Consider the following 20009-nt stretch of genomic DNA (forward strand, 5'->3'; position numbering starts at 1 on the left):
TCAAACGTGCCTGACCGCGGAGTTCCGCACTGGCGCCGGCGCGATCGCACCCACGAGGATCCCTTCCACTAGCTCCGTCGCGCCGCACAAAAAGGGGGGAGGGTGCAACACTAGGACTTCCCGGGAAGTCACCCATCCCAGTACTACTCTAGCCCAAGCGCGCTTAACTGCGGAGTTCTGATGGGATCCTGTGCATTAAAGCTGGTATGATCGCACCCGCAAAGATCTTGCTCCCTCCCCCTCTTCAAGGGAGACCGCCGAGCCACGCGCAGCGCATGGCGCCCACCCATGGCCCTCCGTCCGACGCTGTTCGCCGCGGCGCGGGAGCTCGCCCTCTTCCCCGACTTGGCGGCGTGCCACGCCCCGCCTCGCGGGCATCCAGCGAACCAGGGGAAGAACGAAGGGGGGAAGGGAAGGGAAGGAGAGAGGGAGGGGAGAAAAATGCGTGAGTTCCGCGACCACCGACGGCGCTGCGTGGAGCTCGCGCTGCCTTTCCGTGCGCGATCCGCGGCTCTCGCCAAATTCAGATTCCCACAAAAAGCAGATACGATTCAACAAACCTTTTACCCACTCTCCCCGCGTCATCTTCGCTACAGTGACGCGAACGGTCCTAGATTCATCACCCACTGCCGCAAATGCGCTCCAATCCCGCTCGCGACTTCCGACTAGGGTGATGAATCCGTGCCCCGTTCCCGAGTTTCCCTCGGAGCAGTCCTCTGTTTCCCTCAGTGGCGCTCCCCCTCCCCCCTTAATGCTCGGGCGACCTCCTCATTCGCGGGATTCCATTGCGCATCAATATATAGGCAGCCCCGTGCCGCAAAACGAGGCGAACACGTGACACGACCCAATAAAACCGTCAAGCGCGCCTGACCGCGGAGTTCCGCACTGGCGCCAGCGCGATCGCACCCGCGAAGATCCCGTCCACTGGCTCCGCCGCGCCGCACAAAAAGGGGGGAGGGTGCAACACTAGGACTTCCCGGGAGGTCACCCATCCGAGTACTACTCTAGCCCAAGCGCGCTTAACTGCGGAGTTCTGATGGGATCCAGTGCATTAACGTGTTAGAAAATTATATATTACGGAGCAATGGAACACATATAATATTGCAGAAATATAAACACAGAAAATGCACAAAACAAGAGAGACACAGATATACGTGGTTCACCCAGTTTGGGCTACGTCCACCCCGAACAGCCAGTCCTTCCTTTCTATTATCCAGCAAAATGAAGAGATACAACCTACAGCAAAACCGCTGTAATATCCTCTGTTTTCTCTCACAGTCTCACCTCTATGTTTCTCGCTCACCGAATACACATCTATATCACAGCCTCAAATACAATGCCCTCATTTAAAGAGAGGGGTTTCCTTCTAGGGCAAAAAACCCTAAACTAAACATAAGTTCTACCGTCAGATCATCCGCCTAATGAACGGCCCAGATTGACTAGAAATTGCTATACTTTTACAAGGCAATTTTACAGCTGTTTTTAGCTTCGGGGGCGCTGCCCCCGAAACCCCCCGCCAGGGGGGGGCTCCCCTGGACCCCCCACGGTAGCGATCATTTTACGGGCGGCGTTGCCGCCCCATTTTGAACTGAGATCCAATATGCCGGTACTATAGAAGATAATCAGGCTCCACACCCAACAATCTCCCACTTGGAGACTGATTGTAGCAACTCCACCGCTGCTCCATTTGCTGGACAATGACTCCTCTTTGGACCTGGTTGTTGCTCATCTTCATCGTCATCCTTGAAGACCAACTGAAACTGAGCATATTCTCAGTTTCTCCCTGGTTACAACTTTTGTTAGCATATCTGCAGGATTCTGGCTAGTGTGTATCTTTTCCAGCTTCAACTCTCCATCTTCCAACACTGATCGTATGAAATGGTACTTGAGCTGTATGTGTTTTGTCCTGGAATGAAATGCTGAGTTCTTTGCAAGATGAATGGCACTTTGACTATTATTGTATAACGTGCCCATATCATGCTCCTTACCCAATTCACCCATAAACCTTTGTAACCAAATCATTTCTTTATTAGCCTCTGTAGTAGCAACATACTCTGCTTCTGTTGTTGAAAGTGCAACAACACTTTGGATTTTTGAAACCCAACTGACAGCTGTTCCTCCAACAGTAAATACATATCCTGTAGTGCTCCTCCTATTATCTCTGTCACCTGCCATATCTGCATCAACATATCCTTGTAGGGATATGTTTGAACCACCAAAGCATAATGCCTGATTTGTGGTACCTCTCAAATATCTGAGAATCCGTTTCACTGCCATCCAATGTTCCTTTCCTGGATTGTTCATGTACCTGCTTACAACTCCCACTGCATGTGCAATATCAGGCCTTGTGCAGACCATTGCATACATTAAACTTCCAACTGCTGATGCATATGGAACTTTAGACATATAATCCATGTCTTCTTGGGTCTTTGGGCACATTTCTTTGCTAAGTTTGAAATGGCTAGCAAAAGGTGTACTAACTGGTTTTGCATTTTGCATGTTAAATCTTTTCAACACCTTTTGTATGTACTCATTCTGAGACAATGTTAATTTTCTATTTTTCTTGTCTCTAGTTATTCTCATACCAAGGATTTGTTTTGCAGCACCCAAATCCTTCATTGCAAATGAATTTGCCAATTTTCTTTTGAGCACATTTATTTCCTGCATGTTAGATCCTGCAACAAGCATGTCATCTACATACAATAACAATATAATATAGCTGCCATCATTTTGATTTTTCAGATAAACACAATGATCACAGTGACATCTAGTATAACCTTGTTCAGACATAAACTTGTCAAATTTTAGATACCACTGCCTTGGAGCCTGTTTTAAACCATACAAGCTCTTCTTCAACTTGCACACAAGTTTCTCCTTCCCTTTCACCTCATATCCTTGTGGCTGCTGCATATATATCTCTTCCTCCAAATCCCCATGGAGAAAGGCTGTCTTTACATCTAACTGCTCAAGATGCAAATCTTCAGCTGCTACAAGACTTAAAATAGTTCTGATTGAAGTCATTTTAACAACAGGAGAAAATATTTCATCAAAATCAATACCTTTCTTCTGTGCAAACCCCTTCACCACAAGTCTAGCTTTGTACCTTTGCTTTCCTCCATCTTCTTCCTTCAGCCTGTAAACCCATTTATTCTTCAATGTAGTTTTTCCTGTAGGCACCCTGACTAAATCCCAAGTCTGGTTATGCATTAAGGAGTCCATCTCTTCTTCCACGGCTACCTCCCACTTCTTCTTGCTTTCAACCTGCATTGCTTCTTCATAACATTCAGGTTCACCGGAATCAGTCAACAATAAATAATATAATGAAGGAGAGTATCGTTCAGGAGGTCTACTTGTCCTGGTAGATCTTCTAACACCACTTTCAGGTGTTTGGGGTGCCTGTTGTTGTTGTGATGGTTGCTGATGTTGTGGTTGTTGATTATTATTATTTTCAGGCACCTTTACTTTTTCAGTAATTTCATCAAGAACTGCGTATTCCTTGTTTCATTTTTCTTGTTTCTTTTCCTGCAACTGATTCTTATACCATACCTTTTCATTGAATATTACATCTCTGCTCCTAATGATTTTGTGATTTTCATAATCATATAAGCGATAACCAAAATCATTAACACCATATCCAATAAAGGTGCATTTCTTTGACTTTGCCTCAAGCTTTGTTCTATTTTCTTTATCAATATGGACAAAGGCCTCACAACCAAAAGGTTTTAAAATAGAGTAGTTTACCTTTTTCCCTGTCCATGCTTCCTCTGGAACACCACCATCCAAGGAACTTGAAGGTCCTCTGTTTATTAAATAAACAGCAGTATCTACAGCATCTGCCCAAAACTGTAAAGGCAATCCTGCATGCAATCTCATGCACCTTGCACGCTCCATGATTGTTCTGTTCATCCTTTCTGACACACCATTTTCTTGTGGTGTTCTTGGAACTGTCTTCTCTCTGCGAATTCCATGCTCTGAACAGTACCTATCAAACTCTTTGCTGCAATATTCACCTCCATTGTCTGATCTAAGACACTTCAATTTCTTTCCTGTCTCAATCTCAACCAAAGCTTTCCATTTCTTGAAAGTATCAAATACATCAGATTTATTCTTAATACAATAAATCCAAGTTTTTCTAGTTGCATCATCAATAAAAGTAACATAATAACGAGAGCCACCGAGAGATGATACCTGAGCAGGTCCCCATACGTCTGTATGCACAAGCTCTAATTTTTCGTTCTTCTTTTCTTTCCCAACTCTGAGAAATCTGACTCTCTTCTGTTTTCCATAAATGCAGTTCTCACAGAAATCCAAATCAACATTCTTCAAACCTGGCAACAAATTCCTTGAGTGAAGAATATTCATCCCTTTTTCACTCGTGTCCGAGCCTATGATGCCATAATGCTGCATCTGCTCCTCTGGAAGTCAAAGCATTAACAGAGTTAGAAATACCATTGCATAAATACAATGTACCAACCTTTTCACCTTTTGCTATTACCAGGGCTCCTTTAGTGACCTTCCAAGCTTTATCTGTGAAAGTTGTCACACAACCTTCACTGCCTAACTGCCCTGTTGAAATCAGATTTTTCTTTAGATCTGGAACATGCCTTACCTCCTTTAATAGCCATTGGTTTCCATTCTGCTGTTTTACAAGAACCTTACCCATTCCAACAATTTACCAGGGTTTATCATCACCCAAACGAACTTGTCCAAAATCTCCTTGAACATAGTCATAAAAGTATTTCTTTTCAGGTGTGGCATGGAATGAGGCACCTGAATCTACCACCCAGGAATCAGTAATATTTTCGAAAGAAAGAATCAAAGCATCTTGTAACACCTCACCTGTCACATTTGCTTCATGATTGTTTTCTTGTTGTGCATCTCCTTCTTTTCCCTTCTGAGATCTACAGTCTTTCTTTAGGTGTCCTTTCTTTCCACATTTCCAGCACACTATCCCCGATCTGGACTTGGATCTGCCTTTCCTTGATTTACTGCGATACCCTGAGCTCTTTCCTCTTTCCATTTTTCTTCCTCTAGACTCTGCACTCAAAGCATTTCCCGATGTCTCACCGGAGCTTTTCCGTCGCATTTCCTCGCTAAGGATAGCACCGACAACATCATCAAACTTTAAAGTACTAGATCCAGAAACGGAGTTACTAATGGCCATTACCAAACCATTCCAACTTTCTGGTAATGAGCACAAGAATAACAGAGCTCTAACTTCATCATCAAAGTTTACCCCTACAGAACTTAACTGGCTTGTAACTGTATTAAAATCATTTAAATGGTTTGCAACAGATCCACCTTCCCACATATTCATATTAAATAACCGTTTCATAAGAAATACCTTGTTTGAGGCCGAGGGTTTTTCATATAGTTTCGACAATGTCTGCATCAAACCCTCTGTTGTGGTTTCCTTCGAAATGTTGAAGGCGACTGATGCAGCAAGGCACAACCGTATTGTTCCGAGTGCCTTTCTATCGAGAAGGTTCCATTCTTCGTCTTTCATATCCGTCGGCATCTTTGTTTTTCCGCCCAATGGTAGGTATAGATATTTCTGATACATATAATCTTCCATCTGCATCTTCCACAGCGAGAAGTTTTGGCCGTTAAATTTCTCGACCCTAAACTTACCATCTTCCGCCATTGCTCCCACTCGAACTAGGAACCCTTCTTTCCTGCGAGTTTATCAGCCAAATACACCTTCGGCTCTGATACCAGTTGTTAGAAAATTATATATTACAGAGCAATGGAACACATATAATATTGCAGAAATATAAACACAGAAAACGCACAAAACAAGAGAGACACAGATATACGTGGTTCACCCAGTTTGGGCTACGTCCACCCCGAACAGCCAGTCCTTCCTTTCTATTATCCAGCAAAATGAAGAGATACAACCTACAGCAAAACCGCTGTAATATCCTCTGTTTTCTCTCACAGTCTCACCTCTATGTTTCTCGCTCACCGAATACACATCTATATCACAGCCTCAAATACAATGCCCTCATATAAAGAGAGGGGTTGCCTTCTAGGGCAAAAAACCCTAAACTAAACATAAGTTCTACCGTCAGATCATCCGCCTAATGAATGGCCCAGATTGACTAGAAATTACTATACTTTTACAAGGCAATTTTACAGCTGTTTTTAGCTTCGGGGGCGCTGCCCCCGAAACCCCCCGCCAGGGGGGGGCTCCCCTGGACCCCCCACGGCAGCGATCATTTTACGGGCGGCGTTGCCGCCCCATTTTGAACTGGGGTCCAATATGCTGGTACTATAGAAGATAATAAGGCTCCACACCCAACATAACGCTGGTATGATCGCACCCGCAAAGATCTCGCCCCCTCCCCCTCTTCAAGGGAGACTGCCGAGCCACGCGCAGGGCATGGCACCCAACCATGGCCCTCCGTCCGACGCCGTTCGCCGCAGCGCGGGAGCTCGCCCTCTTCCCCGACTTGGCGGCGCGCCCCTCCCCGCCCCGCGGGCAGCCAGCGGACCAAGGGAAGAACGAAGGGGGGAAGGGAAGGGAAGGAGATAGGGAGGGGAGAAAAAGGCGTGAGTTCCGCGACCACCGACGGCGCTGCGTGGAGCTCGCGCTGCCTTTCCGTGCGCGATCTGCGGCTCTCCCCAAATTCGGATTCCCACAAAAATCAGATACGATTCAACAAACCTCTTACCCAATCTCTCCCGCGTCATCTTCGCTACAGTGACGCGAACGGTCCTAGATTCATCACCCATTGCCGCAAACGCACTCCGATCCCGCTCGCGACTTCCGACTAGGGTGATGAATCCGTGCCCCGTTCCCGAGTTTCCCTCGGAGCAGTCCTATGTTTCCCTCAGTGGCGCTCCCCCTCCCCCCTTAATGCTTGGGCGACCTCCTCATTGGCGGGATTCCATTGCGTATCAATATATAGGCAACCCCGCGCCGCAAAACGAGACGAACACGCGATGCGACCCAATAAAACCGTCAAGCGCGCCTGACCGCGGAGTTCCGCATTGGCGCCGGCGCGATCGCACCCGCGAGGATCCCTTCCACTGGCTCCGCCGCGCCTCACAAAAAGGGGGGAGGGTGCAACACTAAGACTTCCCTGGAGGTCACCCATCCCAGTACTACTCTAGCCCAAGCAAGCTTAACTGCGGAGTTCTGATGGGATCCGGTGCATTAACGCTGGTATGATCGCACCCGCAAAGATCTCGCCCCCTCCCCCTCTTCAAGGGAGACCGCCGAGCCACGCGCAGGGCATGGCGCCCACCCATGGCCCTCCGTCCGACACCGTTCGCCGTAGCGCGGGAGCTCGTCCTCTTCCCCGACTTGGCGGCACGGCACGCCCCGCCTCGCGGGCATCCAGCGGACCAGGGGAAGAACGAAGGGGGGAAGGGAAGGGAAGGAGAGAGGGAGGGGAGAAAAAGGCGTGAGTTCCGCGACCACCGACGGTGCTGCGTGGAGCTTGCGCTGCCTTTCCGTGCGCGATCCGCGGCTCTCCCCAAATTCGGATTCCCACAAAAAGCAGATACAATTCAACAAACCTCTTACCCACTCTCCCCCGCGTCATCTTCGCCACAGTGACGCGAACAGTCCTAGATTCATCACCCACTGCCGCAAATGCGCTCCGATCCCGCTCGCGACTTCCGACTAGGGTGATGAATCTGTGCCCCATTCCCGAGTTTCCCTCAGAGCAGTTCTCTGTTTCCCTCAGTGGCGCTCCCCCTCCCCCCTTAATGCTCCGGCGACCTCCTCATTCGCGGGATTCCATTGCGCATCAATATATAGGCAGCCCGCGCCGCAAAACGAGGCGAACACGCGACGCGACCCAATAAAACCATCAAGCGCGCCTGACCGCGGAGTTCCGCACTGGCGCCGGCGCGATCGCACCCGCGAGGATCCCTTCCACTAGCTCCGCCGCGCCGCACAAAAAGGGCGGAGGGTGCAACACTAGGACTTTTCGGGAGGTCACCCATCCGAGTACTAATCTAGCCCAAGCGCGCTTAACTGCGGAGTTCTGATGGGATCCGGTGCATTAACGCTGGTATGATCGCACCCGCAAAGATCTCGCCCCCTCCCCCTCTTCAAGGGAGACCGCCGAGCCACGCGCAGGGCATGGCGCCCAATCATGGCTCTCCGTCCGACGTCGTTCGCCGCAGCGCGGGAGCTCGCCCTCTTCCCCGACTTGGCGGCGCGCCCCGCCCCGCCCCGCGGGCAGCCAGCGGACCAAGGGAAGAACGAAGGGGGGAAGGGAAGGGAAGGAGAGAGGGAGGGGAGAAAAAGGCGTGAGTTCCGTGACCACCGACGGCGCTGCGTGGAGCTCACGCTGCCTTTCCGTGCGCGATCTACGGCTCTCCCCAAATTCGGATTCCCACAAAAAGCAGATACGATTCAACAAACCTCTTACCCACTCTCCCCCGCGTCATCTTCGCTGCAGTGACGCGAACGGTCCTAGATTCATCACCCACTGCCACAAACGAGCTCCGATCCCGCTCGCGACTTCCGACTAGGGTGATGAATCCGTGCCCCGTTCCCGAGTTTCCCTCGGAGCAGTCCTCTGTTTCCCTCAGTGGCGCTCCCCCTCCCCCCTTAATGCTCGGGCGACCTCCTCATTCGCGGGATTCCATTGCGTATCAATATATAGGCAGCCCCGCGCCGCAAAACGAGACGAACACGCGACGCGACCCAATAAAACCGTAAAACGTGCCTTACCGCGGAGTTCCGCACTAGCGCCGGCGCGATCGCACCCGCGAGGATCCCTTCCACTCGCTCCGCCTCGCCGCACAAAAAGGGAGGAGGGTGCAACACTAGGACATCCCGGGAGGGCACCCATCCCAGTACTACTCTAGCCCAAGCGCACTTAACTGCGGAGTTATGATGGGATCCGGTGCATTAACGCTGGTACGATCGCACCCGCAAAGATCTCGCCCCCTCCCCCTCTTCAAGGGAGACCGCCGAGCCACGCGCAGGGCATGGCGCCCACCCATGGCCCTCCGTCCAACGCCGTTCGCTGCGGCGCGGGAGCTCGCCCTCTTCCCCAACTTGGCGGCGCGCCCCGCCACGCCCCGCGGGCAGCCGGCGGACCAAGGGAAGAACGAAGGGGGGAAGGGAAGGAGAGAGGGAGGGGAGAAAAAGGCGTGAGTTCCGCGACCACCAACGGCGCTGCGTGGAGCTCACGCTGCCTTTCCGTGCGCGATCTGCGGCTCTCCCCAAATTCGGATTCCCACAAAAAGCAGATACGATTCAACAAACCTCTTACCCACTCTCCCCCGCGTCATCTTCGCTACAGTGACGCGAACGGTCCTAGATTCATCACCCACTGCCGCAAATGCGCTCCGATCCCGCTCGCGACTTCCGACTAGGGTGATGAATTCGTGCCCCGTTCCCGAGTTTCCCTCGGAGCAGTCCTATGTTTCCCTCAGTGGCGCTCCCCCTCCCCCCTTAACGCTCGAGCGACCTCCTCATTCGGGGGATTCCATTGCGCATCAATATATAGGCAGCCCCGCGCCGCAAAATGAGACGAACACGCGACGCGACCCAATAAAACCGTCAAGCACGCCTGACCGCGGAGTTCCGCACTGGCACCGGCGCGATCGCACCCGCGAGGATCCCTTCCACTGGCTCCGTTGCGCCTCACAAAAAGGGGGGAGGGTGCAACACTAAGACTTCCCGGGAGGTCACCCATCCGAGTACTACTCTAGCCCAAGCGCGCTTAACGACGGAGTTCTGATGGGATCCAGTGCATTGACGCTGGTACGATCGCACCCGCAAAGATCTCGCCCCCTCCCCCTCTTCAAGGGAGACCGTCGAGCCACGCGCAAGGCATGGCGCCCACCCATGGCCCTCCGTCCGACGCCGTTCGCCACGGCGCGGGAGCTCGCCCTCTTCCCCGACTTGGCGGCGCACCGCGCCCCGCCCCGCGGGCAGCCGGCGGACCAGGGGAAGAACGAAGGGGGGAAGGGAAGGGAAGTAGAGAGGGAGGGGAGAAAAAGGCGTAAGTTCCGCGACCACCGACGGCGCTGCGTGGAGCTCGCGCTGCCTTTCCGTGCGCGATCCGCGGCTCTCCCCAAATTCGGATTCCCACAAAAAGCAGATACGATTCAACAAACCTCTTACCCACTCTCCCCCCGTCATCTTCGCTACAGTGACGCGAACGGTCCTAGATTCATCACCTACTGCCGCAAATGCGCTCCGATCCCGCTCGCGACTTCCGACTAGGGTGATGAATCCGTGCCCCGTTCCCGAGTTTCCCTCGGAGCAGTCCTCTGTTTCCCTCAGTGGCGCTCCCCCTCCCCCCTTAATGCTCGGGCGACCTCCTCATTCGCGGGATTCCATTGCGCATCAATATATAGGCAGCCCCGCGCCGCAAAACGAGACGAACACGCGACGCGACCCAATAAAACCGTCAAGCGCGCCTGACCGCGGAGTTCCGCACTGGCGTCAGCACGATCGCACCCGCGAGGATCCCTTCCACTGGCTCCGCCGCGCCGCACAAAAAGGGGGGAGGGTGCAACACTAGGACTTCCCGGGAGGTCACCCATCCCAGTACTACTCTAGCCCAAGCGCGCTTAACTGCGGAGTTATGATGGGATCCGGTGCATTAACGCTGGTACGATCACACCCGCAAAGATCTTGCCCCCTCCCCCTCTTCAAGGGAGACCGCCGAGCCACGCGCAGGGCATGGCGTCCACCCATGGCCCTCCGTCCGACGCCGTTCACCGCGGCGCGGGAGCTCGCCCTCTTCCCTGACTTCGCGGCGCGCCCCGCCCCACCCCGCGGGCAGCCGGAGGACCAGGGGAAGAACGAAGGGGGGAAGGCAAGGGAAGGAGAGAGGGAGGGGAGAAAAAGGCGTAAGTTCCACGACCACCGACGGTGCTGCGTGGAGCTCGTGCTGCCATTCCATGCGCGATCCGCGGCTCTTCCCAAATTCGGATTCCCACAAAAAGCAGATACGATTCAACAAACCTCTTACCCACTCTCCCCCGCGTCATCTTCGCTACAGTGACGCGAACGGTCCTAGATTCATCACCCACTGCCGCAAATGCGCTCCGATCCCGCTCGCGACTTCCGACTAGGGTGATGAATCCGTGCCCCGTTCCCGAGTTTCCCTCGGAGCAATCCTCTATTTCCCTCAGTGGCGCTCCCCCTCCCCCCTTAATGCTCGGGCGACCTCCTTGTTGGAGAGGTAAATCCCCTCTACGGGTAGAGGCGATCCCTACTAGCCCAGAATGGGTCTAGCAACAATCAATCAATGCTACTGTGCAAGTTCCTAATTGCAAATAAAAGAGAGGCAATGAACACCTACTTGGATTCCAACGCTATTGTTTGATGAAGAGGTGTCGTTCTCGCTCCTTCGCTTTGGCCGCTCACGATCTTCCACGATCTCCGTGAATAGATACCTGCACACACGAAAAGAAATGCAAACACAAGCGTGAAATCTAATAAATGCAATTATACATCAGTCAGAAAGGATGTAATTCACATTAACCATTACAAAGACAAACGAGAATGGAACCATAACAGTAGTCATGTATTATTAATCAATAACAAAGAAAGGTACAACCAAAGTTCTGACGCTGAGTCCTTCTCTAGAGGGTCCAGCCAGCAAGTCTCTTAAGCATTCACCCTTGGAGGTAAATTCTCCCAACGAAGCTCTCTCTCACACAAGCAATACTCACAACCTTCCTTAAGCTTCCTCTAGCAAATCCACACTGGTCACACCAACTACCTACTAGCAGCAGCAGTCTAAGCACTATGAATTTCACACTATCCAAAACTAGCTACTCATGGCAATGGTAGAGGCTTAAATAGGAGAAGGGGTCTCCATGAATGGTGGGAGGATGAGCTTATCTTCAAGGAAGGTGGTTTCAAATGAAGAACAGACATGTCATAGAAGGGAGGGCGATACCCACAAGGCCAACAACCAAGTCTGGAGTCATCTGGAAGGCTGGCTGTTGGAACAAATTCGCTCAAACTGGATCAGCGCGGGTATATAACTGAACTCTAGCGCTGACAGCGCATCTTAATAATGGAGCAGGCTGTGTCAGCGCGGTTTAATACTTTCATAGGATGCGCTGGCTCATGAAATTCGACCAGCGCAGAAAACCCGCGTGCTTCCGCGCTGACAGTGCATCAGTTACACTATCAACCGCCAGTCAGCGCGGTTATTTTAATAACAGTCGCGCTGATGAAATAAACTTTGGCAAAGTGGGTCATTTGGCCAGTATAGAGAGCATGAGCATGGTGCAGTTGATTTCATGACATAGTAGGGAGACTGACAGGGAGACAGTGACAAATTTCTGCGTAACAGATGCCCCCTAAAGCATGAAGCCCGAGAGAGTGGGAGGGGTGAAATGCTTTACAAAACTGCTGAACTGGAAAACCACCAGGAACGACCTGCACGTATGTACAACTGATATCTCAATTACATGTAGTCTAGGCATGGGCGCAGCCATCCAAAAGACATATGAAGAAGGTTTGTGGTATGGACGCAGCCACCCTGCTGAAGAGACCATGATGATAAGAAGGTATGGTCGCAGCCATCCACCGACGGCGCTGCGTGGAGCTCGCGCTGCCTTTCCGTGCGCGATCCGCGGCTCTCCCCAAATTCGGATTCCCACAAAAAGCAGATACGATTCAACAAACCTCTTACCCACTCTCCCCTGCGTCATCTTCGCTACAGTGACGCGAACGGTCCTAGATTCATCACTCACTGCCGCAAATGCGCTCCGATCCCGCTCGCGACTTCCGACTAGGGTGATGAATCCGTGCCCCGTTCCCGAGTTTCCCTCGGAGCAGTCCTCTGTTTCCCTCAGTGGCGCTCCCCCTCCCCCCTTAATGCTCGGGCGACCTCCTCATTCGCGGGATTCCATTGCGCATCAATATATAGGCAGCCCTGCGCCGCAAAACAAGACGAACACGCGACGCGACCCAATAAAACCGTCAAGCGCGCCTGACCGCGGAGTTCCGCACTGGCGCCGACGTGATCGCACCCGCGAGGATCCCTTCCACTGGCTCCGTCGTGCCACACAAAAAGGGGGGAGGGTACAACACTAGGACTTCCCGGGAGGTCACCCATCCCAGTACTACTCTAGCCCAAGCGTGCTTAATTGCGGAGTTCTGATGGGATCCGGTGCATTAATGCTGGTATGATCGCACCTGCAAAGATCTCGCCCCCTCCCCCTCTTCAAGGGAGACCGCCGAGCCACGCGCAGGGCATGGTGCCCACCCATGGCCCTCCGTCCGACGCTGTTCGCCGCGGCGCGGGAGCTCGCCCTCTTCCCCGACTTGGCGGCGCACCCTGCCCCGCCTCGCGGGCAGCCAGCGGACCAGGGGAAGAACGAAGGGGGGAAAGGAAGGGAAGGAGAGAGGGAGGGGAGAAAAAGGCGTGAGTTCCGCGACCACCGACGACGCTGCGTGGAGCGCGTGCTGCCTTTCAGTGCGCGATCCGTGGCTCTCCCCAAATTCGGATTCCCACAAAAAACAGATACGATTCAACAAACCTCTTACCCACTCTCCCTCGCGTCATCTTCGCTACAGTGACGCGAACGTTCCTAGATTCATCACCCACTGCCGCAAATGCGCTCTGATCCCGCTCATGACTTCCGACTAGGGTGATGAATCCGTGCCCCGTTCCCGAGTTTCCCTCGGAGCAGTCCTCTGTTTCCCTCAGTGGCGCTCCCTGTTGGAGAGGTAAATCCCCTCTACAGATAGAGGCGATCCCTACTAGCCCAGAATGGGTCTAGCAACAATTAATCAATGCTACTGTGCAAGTTCCTAATTGCAAATACAAGAAAGGCAAAGAACACCTACTTGGATTCCAACGCTACTGTTTGATGAAGAGATGCCGCTCTCGCCCCTTCGCTCCGGCCGGTCACGATCCTCCACGATCTCCGTGAATAGATACCTGCACACACGAAGAGAAAGACAAACACAAGCGTTAAATCTAATAAAAGCAATTATACATCAGTCAGAAAGGATGTAATTCACATCAACCATTATAAAGACAAATGAGAATGGAACCATAACAGTAGTCATCTATTATTAATCAATAACAAAGAAAGGTACAACCAAAGTTCTGACGCTGAGTCCTTCTCTTGAGGGTCCAGCCAGCAAGTCTCTTAAGCATTCACCCTTGGAGGTAGATTCTCCCAAAACAAAGCTCTCTCTCACACAAGCAATACTCACAACCTTCCTTAAGCTTCCTCTAGCAAAACCACACTTGTCACACCAACTACCTATTAGCAGCAGCAGTCTAAGCACTATGAATTCCACACTATCCAAACTATCCAAAAACTACAAACTACAAAACTAGCTGCTCATGGCAATGGTGGAGGTTTAAATAGGAGAAGGAGTCTCCATGAATGGTGGGAGGATGAGCTTATCTCCAAGGAAGGTGGCACAAATGACGAACAGACATGCCATAGAAGGGAGGGAGACATTTACAAGGCCAACAACCAGGTCTAGAGTCATCTGGAAGGCCGACTGTTAGAACAAACTCGCCCAAACTGGATCAGCGCGGGTCCATAACTGCACTGGAGCGCTGACATTGCAGCTGAATAACAAAGAAGGTCATGTCAGCGCGATCAGATATGAATAACAAATGCGCTGGCTCATGAAATTCGACCAGCGCGGAAAACCCGTGTGCTTCCGCGCTGGCAGCGCATCAGTTACACTATCAGCCGCCAGTCAGCGCGATTATTTTAATAACAGTCGTGCTGATGCAAGAAACTTTGGCAAAGTGGGTCATTTGGCCAGTTTAGAGAGCATGAGCATGGTGCATTTGATTTCATGACACAGTAGGGAGACTGACAGGGAGACAGTGACAAATTACTGCGTAACACTCCCCCTCCCCCCTTAATGCTCGGGCGACCTCCTCATTCGTGGGATTCCATTGCGCATCAATATATAGGCAGCCCAGCGCCGCAAAACGAGACGAACACGCGACGCGACCCAATAAAACCGTCAAGCGCGCGTGACCGCGGAGTTCCGCACTGGCGCCGGCGCGATCGGACCCGTGAGGACCCCCTCCACTGGCTCCGCCGCGGCGCACAAAAAGGGGGGAGGGTGCAACACTAGGACTTCCCGGGAGGTCACCCATCCCAGTACTACTCTAACCCAAGCGCGCTTAACTGCGGAGTTCTGATGGGATCCGGTGCATTAACGCTGGTATGATCGCACCCGCAAAGATCGCGCCCCCTCCCCCTCTTCAAGGGAGACCGCCGAGCCACGCGCAGGGCATGGCGCCTGTTGGAGAGGTAAATCCCCTCTACGGATAGAGGCGATCCCTACTAGCCCAGCAAGGGTCTAGCAACAATCAGTCAATGCTACTATGCAAGTTCCTAATTGCAATTAAACAAGAGGTAAAGAGCACCTACTTGGATTCCAGCGCTGTTGTTTGATGAAGAGATGCCACCTTCACTCCTTCGCTCTGGCTGGTCACGATCCTCCGCGATCTCCGCGAATAGACACCTACACACACGAAGAAGAAACAAACACAAGCGTGAAATCTAATAAAAGCAACCATACATCAGTCAGAAAAGATGTAATTCACATTTAACCATTGCATAGACAAATGAGAATGGAACAATAATAGTAGTCATCTATTATTAATCAAGCAGAGAAGAGTACAACCAAATGTTCTGACGTCGGTAACCTTCTCAGGAGGGGCCAGTCAGCAAGTGTCTCAAGCATTCACCTTTGGAAATGATTCTCCCAAGACAAGAAACTCTCTCTCTCACACAAGCAACACAACACAACCTTCCCTAAGCTATCATGCCCTTCCACACTTATCACACCAAATACCTATAGTAGCAGCAATGTGAGCACCATAAGCTCTACACAATCCAAGCTATTCCAAACTAGCTGCTCATGGTAATGGTGGAAGTTCATATAGGAGAAGGAGCCTCCTAAAAGGGTGGAAGGATGAGCTTATCCTCAAGGGAAGTGGTTGCAAAGGGTCGAACAGACATGCCATAGAAGGGAGTCGATACTCACAAGGCCAACAACCAAGTCTGGAGTTATCTGGAAGGCTGGCTGTTGGAACAAATTCGCCAAAACTGGATCAGTGCGGTGCATAACTGTTCTGGCGAGCTGACATCACAAAGACATAATGGAAAAGGCCGTGTCAGCGCGGGTAGGTACAAACAGAGGCTGCGCTGGTCATGAAATTCGACCAGCGCGGGAAAGGCGTGTGCTTCCGCGCTGGCAGCGCACGCGGTCTGCCAGTCATCGCGGATATTTTAGAAACAGATGCGCTGATGAGGAAAACTTTGGAAAAGTGGGTTTTTGGCCAGTTCAGAAGGCATGAACTTGATTATTGTGAATTCCTGACACAGTAGGGTGACTGACAGGGAGACAGTGACAAATTACTGTGTAACAGATGCCCCCTAAAGCATGAAGATCGAGAGAGTGGGAGGGGTGAAATGCTTTATAACACTAGCCGAACTGGAACACCACCAGGAAGGACCGAAAATCTCTGATAATCAAGTACATGCAGTCTAGGCATGGGCACAGCCATCCGAAAGACATGCGAAAAGGTCTGTTGAATGGACGTAACCACCCAGCTAAGGAGACCAGAATAATGATAAGGTATGGTCGCAGCCATCCATGAAGACTCAGGTATGGGCGCAGCCATCCATCAATGAGTCATGTAATGATCATCCACAAAATCGCAACCTGGACCATAACAGACAGAGATCCAGGGTCTTGCGCTCCGTCCCGACCCGAACAAAGTACAAGTCCAAGCATGTGAATACATGAGCTGAAGTCGAACATGCATGAACATCGTCTGATTACCAGTCAATGATGAAAACTGTTAACAGACGCGAGAGGTACCACCAGTAATGACAATGGTCCTCAAGGTACTATAGGTACAATCCGCGGCGTGTGAATCAATGAGCTGGCGTCGAACACCCGCAGAATCATTCGATCGGAGGCCAATGATGAAAACCTCGCGTTGAACACGAAGAACCTGCCATTGAGGCATGCAGGTTCTAAGGCACCCGAAGGGAGTCTCTAAGTCACCTTCCCGGATAATGAGCTGAATTCGACAGGAAGTGACCTTGATCGAAGGTGGGCCATAATGTTTCCCACATCATCGACACGAGACAGAGGTAAAATGATTTGTGTGAGATAGCAGATGAGGTTGTATTATTGCAGAGGTCAACTTCTCTTGAACATATCGGCGGCACGACAGTGGATTTGGCAATATTTGACATCAAATGAGCAGAGGGTATGATGATAATGGCAATGAGAAAATGAGAGGTCAAATAGGATAACCCGTACCCACGGAGGTCAGTTGTGAAACAAAATGAGAAATTCCCACCCGACACGAATGCAGACCAGTGCCATGTTCAAGAGCGACATACTGCCGACGTAACAATTGCAGTTCCATTTTCCCCACCATTTCTGGCAGGTACCCCAGTTATTTTTGGATGACAAGCTTGACGGGGATAGCATATGCTTGAAGAGTGTCATTTCGACAATGCCCGATGTCATCAAGTGTTTAACGAGCCTGACAAAGGAAAAACTTGGCGTCTTTTCTTGTTTAGAGAGTCTGAAAAGACAGCGGAAAAGGAAACTCCAGGGGGGTCCTTTTTCGTAGAGTTGTGTCTCTCGAGCCCGAAAAAGTATAAAACAATGCTCGAAAGAACCGCCCGACCATTACGATCGAGGAGTACTTTTCGTAAATAGTGCCTTCGACCCGAAAAAGTAAAAAAGCGGTCGGAAACACGTCGTTTTAGAGCCAATAACGAGTGCGAAACGACAAACACCCGGCAATCTTTTTAAGTTACACGGTCGGAAAAAGAGCTTAAAACGACCGCCTCTCGGTTCCTTTAACGAGCTGAAAGGAAGCTCGGCCATCTTTTCTTGTTTCATGTCGGAAAAGAGCTCAAAGACGACATTTTTTCGGGACCAAGTGTATTTAGGACCATTATGATTTCACCGTTTCTGAGTACCTGCACAGTAAAATACCCGCATAAATCCGTTCGACATGTTTAAAAACATAGTGAAACATGCATAAAGGCATAAGATTTTGACAGAAGTGCTAAATCCATGGTAAAAGCATGACAAAAACCCACATTTGTAAAATCTATAGTTAATTAAGCCATTTTTACTATAAATAGAAGGGTAAATAGTCATTTTTACCATTGTTACCATATTGAGCCTTTGAGAACGTTGTGAAGCTGCGAAGTTGACGGAGCGAATTCTTCCCCGTGTAGACACCATTCATCAAACGGCTTGCTCCAGGTAGGTTCCCCTTGCCATGCGCTCCATTTTGAGTCATTTTTTTGAGCATTTTAACGGTGGGAATTGGCCATTTGGCCGAATTCTTTGAGCGTTGGTGCGCTCTCGGTCAGCGCGGATTTCCCGCGCGGGTCCGCGCTGATCGAATTAAAATTACACGTACCACCTTCCCGGTCAGCGCGGAAAACCAATGTTCTTCCGCGCTGACCTGGAGAAAAAACAAAGGGCTGCCATGGTCAACGCGACTGTTTTAAAAACAGTCGTGCTGACGCTGTAAAAAATTGTTTTTTAAGATTTGATCGTAAAAAACTCATTAGTCAGCATTCTAATATTTTTTTTAATGCTCATGCAGGACGCAATGGCCTTTCAGTGGCAAGAGAGGGCCCATGATGTCGAGGATATAGCTGCTTTTGCGGATGCGAATTGCCGAAATGCCATGCGGGCGTGCGGATTCATGAAATTATTCCTCACTCCACGTCTGAGAGCTCAGCCTGACCTGCTTGAGTTCCTGATCAGGGCGTGGAACCCAATAGATGGCAAATTTACCATCCGAGGCCGTGACATTGAGTTTGACCATATGGACATTTATTTTTTTGACCGGATTGTCACGTCGGGGCGTGATGCCTATCATAGAGGGGCAACGGGCCAGCGGCGAGACACTTGACCAGCTCATGGCTCGAGTGTGTCCAGAAGCGGTAAAATCGCGAAGTGGAAAGGTGGCAATTCCCACGGTGACTGATATGGTCCTTCGTACCATACTCTTTATGGTAACCCGGGCAGCTTGGCCAACCATGAGGCCTCGAAGACCCATCTATTGCTTGCTCTCGAGTGCTTACAACCTACTGTATTCAACTGGGCAACAGCGGTGACAAACAGCATGAAGAGGCAACTTAGCAACTGTCGTCGCGAGGAGACGAAACAGTTTGGCTACGGGTCGCTCTTACTCCCACTCATCCTGGAGCGGGTGCCAGCCATGCGGCTACAGACCATGGCCGTGGATCCACCTAGAGGTCCTCGGGAGACGAGGGCCACCCGATGGGCCCGTATCATGCCGCGCGGGGGTGGTGGCCGCCCAGTGGCTTGGGGAGTGTACTTTCGAGAGTGGCTGGACCAGCAGGTCATTTTCGTAGAGGACTGGCCATATGCCGATATGGACTTCCGCAACGATCCTGACATGCCACTGCCCGCGGGAGAGCATTGGGATGATGGAGGTATGACACTTGATCTCTTTTTAAAATTTTCAATGTTTTTGATTTTTCATGTACATGTCTTGATGAACGTCACGTTGTGCAGATGTGGGACCTGTTAGACCCATCGGCCTCGCCCCAGAGGCTCGGAGAGAGGGGCAAGGAGCTGGAGCCCTGGCTCTAGTTCCTCCGGGAGTTGACACGTCGGAGACTGTAGCTCTCAACCTTGAGGGTTTACTGGAGGGGGTGCCGGATTACCAGGGGGTCGAGGAGGTCCCTATAGAGCATCAGATCCACACAGTGGGGGTGGCACCCAGGATGCACCGCCTTTTGAGGCGGGTGGCACGAGCAGCTGTATGCTACAGAGAGCATAACCCAGCACAGTAGTCGCCTAGGTTTATTTCCACTGATGTTTTGAGAGACATATGTCTCGGATGTACTGAGGACAGTGATTCCATTTTTGACATATACACTTATTTTTGAGCACCTTAGTGCGCCACACGATATATATATATATACATACCGATTTTTGGATGGATCTTGTTACATGTGATGATGTTTTGTTTATGTTATGCAAATGTTCAGTACAAATG

The 20009-nt window shown here is 51.0% G+C and overlaps 3 non-coding genes and 5 pseudogenes across 3 annotated transcripts; all 8 read right to left on the reverse strand.

Moving 5' to 3' along the window:
* Positions 1-99: 99 nt before the first annotated feature.
* LOC149198572 (5S ribosomal RNA) lies at positions 100-218 on the reverse strand (annotated as a pseudogene).
* A 6845-nt stretch (positions 219-7063) lies between these two features.
* LOC149198573 (5S ribosomal RNA) lies at positions 7064-7182 on the reverse strand. Its single transcript, XR_016254020.1, has one exon. It is a non-coding gene; the product is annotated as a 5S ribosomal RNA (ribosomal RNA).
* A 737-nt stretch (positions 7183-7919) lies between these two features.
* LOC149198574 (5S ribosomal RNA) lies at positions 7920-8038 on the reverse strand. Its single transcript, XR_016254017.1, has one exon. It is a non-coding gene; the product is annotated as a 5S ribosomal RNA (ribosomal RNA).
* Positions 8039-8776: 738 nt separating this feature from the next.
* LOC149198575 (5S ribosomal RNA) lies at positions 8777-8895 on the reverse strand (annotated as a pseudogene).
* A 733-nt stretch (positions 8896-9628) lies between these two features.
* On the reverse strand, positions 9629-9747 carry LOC149198576 (5S ribosomal RNA; annotated as a pseudogene).
* Positions 9748-10484: 737 nt separating this feature from the next.
* Positions 10485-10603, reverse strand: LOC149198577 (5S ribosomal RNA; annotated as a pseudogene).
* A 2418-nt stretch (positions 10604-13021) lies between these two features.
* On the reverse strand, positions 13022-13140 carry LOC149198578 (5S ribosomal RNA; annotated as a pseudogene).
* A 1903-nt stretch (positions 13141-15043) lies between these two features.
* On the reverse strand, positions 15044-15162 carry LOC149198579 (5S ribosomal RNA). The gene has a single exon (XR_016254000.1). It is a non-coding gene; the product is annotated as a 5S ribosomal RNA (ribosomal RNA).
* Between the last annotated feature and the right edge of the window lie 4847 nt (positions 15163-20009).

Source organism: Pinus tabuliformis, chromosome 2_1 (genome assembly GCF_031772625.1).
Source record: "Pinus tabuliformis cultivar Carrire ecotype Pingquan chromosome 2_1, CPIR1, whole genome shotgun sequence".
Classification (NCBI taxonomy): Eukaryota; Viridiplantae; Streptophyta; class Pinopsida; order Pinales; family Pinaceae; genus Pinus; species Pinus tabuliformis.